The 2267-nt window shown below is 45.8% G+C and overlaps 1 pseudogene; it reads left to right on the top strand.

Annotated features, from left to right (window-relative positions):
- Window positions 1-1089: 1089 nt before the first annotated feature.
- Window positions 1090-1266, top strand: LOC120987360 (annotated as a pseudogene).
- Window positions 1267-2267: the final 1001 nt, after the last annotated feature.

Below are 2267 nucleotides of genomic sequence, written 5' to 3'. Positions count from 1 at the left end.
CTCCTTCACAGTGGGCATGGCTGGGCTCCGGAAATGTTAGTAGCCTCATTTACATATATATAAAATCTTTTTCTTTACACAGCAAAAGCACAGAGAGCTATGGGGAATGGATATTGCGGATGTGCTAGCGGCGATCTAGCAGCCCATGTCCTCAGCTCAATACCTAAAATCCAGGTGACAGGTAGAGATGTCGCGAACATAAAATTTTCCGAACGCGAATTTCCGCAAATGTTCGCGGGCGAACCGCCATAGACTTCAATAGGCAGGCAAATTTTTAAACCCACAGGGACTCTTTCTGGCCACAATAGTGACGGAAAAGTTGTTTTAAGGGGAATAACACCTGGACTGTGGCATGCCGGAAAGAAATCCATGGCAAAACTACCATGGAAAATTACGTAGTTGACGCAGAGTCGGGTTTTAATCCATAAAGGGCATAAATCACCTAACATTCCTAAATTGTTTGGAATAACGTGCTTTAAAACATCCAGTGTGTGTGTATACTATCAGGTATGATGTTGGATCGATCAGGTAGTGTAAGTGTTACGCCCGCTTCACAGTGACAGACCAAACTCCCCGTTTAACGCACCGCAAACAGTCCATTTGCACAACCGCAAACTATCCATTTGCACAAGGTTGGATACCAAGCTAGCCATGTCCCGTTCTTGTCCTCACTGACGTCATTGAAGGTCTCTTCCTCCACCCAGCCACGTACAACACCAAGGGTGACAACAAGCCCCTGGAACGCCTGCTGTGGTTGGTCTTCCACCTCCTCAAAGCCACTTTCCTCCTCTGACTCCTCTTCTTCAGACTCCTCTCTATGCATTGCCGCAGATCCAGCAATCGACGAAGACAAGGCTGCTTCTGGTGGTGATGGTGACCACAACTCTTCCTCTTCATGCTCTTCTACAGCCTGATCCAGCACTATTCGCAGGGCACGCTCCAGAAAAAACGCATATGGGATGAGGTCGATGATGTTGCCTTGGGTTTGACTGACCAGGTTTGTCACCTCAGCAAAAGGACGCATGAGCCTACAGCCATTGTGCATGAGCGTTCAGTAACACGGCCAAAAAATACCCAGCTCCGCATAGGCTGTCTTTTTTTTTTATTAAAAAAATCTGTTCTTACCAGTTTAATCCCTGTTACGTCCCCTATCAGGGGCCGGTGTATGGAATAGATTTTAGGAACCGGGAGATGGAAAAAGATGCTTGGTCGGTCCATCTACTTCCAATTTGGGGCACTGCGCATACGCCTTGCAATGTACTGTGCCACCAGATATGAGTGGTGTGTTTAAGTAGTACTATTCCTATCAGTTTAATCCCTGTTACGTCCCCTATCAGGGGACGTGTAAGGAAAAGATTTTAGAAACCGGTAGATGGAAAAAGATGCTTGGTCGGTCGTCTTACTTCCAATTTTGGGCACTGCGCGTGCGCCGTGTAATGCACTGTGCAATCCCAATATGAGTGGTATGTTAAGTAGTACTATTCCTATCAGTTTAATCCCTGTTACGTCCCCTATCAGGGGACGTGTATGGAATAGATTTTAGGAACTGGGAGATGGGAAAAAGATGCTTGGTTGGTCCTCCTACTTCCAATTTGGGGCACTGAGCGTGCGCCGTGCAATTTACTGTGCCACCAGATATGAGTGGTGTGTTAAGTAGTACTATTCCTATCAGTTTAATCCCTGTACGTCCCCTATCAGGGGACGTGTATGGAATAGATTTTAGACAACCGCAAAGAGTTGTCAATAGTTGACACACTCATGACATAAATTTTATTCCTCTATGCGTCAATCTTGGTGTAGTGATGACTGTGCTCGTGCGCATGTTTGTGAGATTGCAGGCGATGAGGGTTTTTCAAAGCCTATGGTCGTGCTGGGGTAGTTCAGTGACAGTTAAGTGACCCAGAAAACAATGATTCTGCAGTGTGGGCCCATTGTTGGCCTAGTAGGCTTTAATGATCACCTTAGATGATCACAAAGAAAATTTAATGTTTTTTCTATGCAAAATTATCCAGCCGATCGCTTTTGGTCTGTTCACAATGAAGCAACGACCTTATCTGGGGTGTGCCAACATTGCCAACACACTCATAGAGGTGGTCGCTTCATTGTGATACGCAAGCCCCTTCACCACAACAAGGTAATGATCACGAAGGGGAATTGACACATGTATGTGCCTTTTTTTTGTTTTGTTTTTGCAGCCACAGTGCAGCACCAGAGGCCAGAAAAATTAGGCATGTACGCATGCCAGAAAAATTAGCTATTGTTGCAGC

This window comes from Bufo bufo, chromosome 1 (assembly GCF_905171765.1).
Source record: "Bufo bufo chromosome 1, aBufBuf1.1, whole genome shotgun sequence".
Taxonomy (NCBI): domain Eukaryota; kingdom Metazoa; phylum Chordata; class Amphibia; order Anura; family Bufonidae; genus Bufo; species Bufo bufo.
This window is presented reverse-complemented; position numbering and strand designations above follow the sequence as displayed.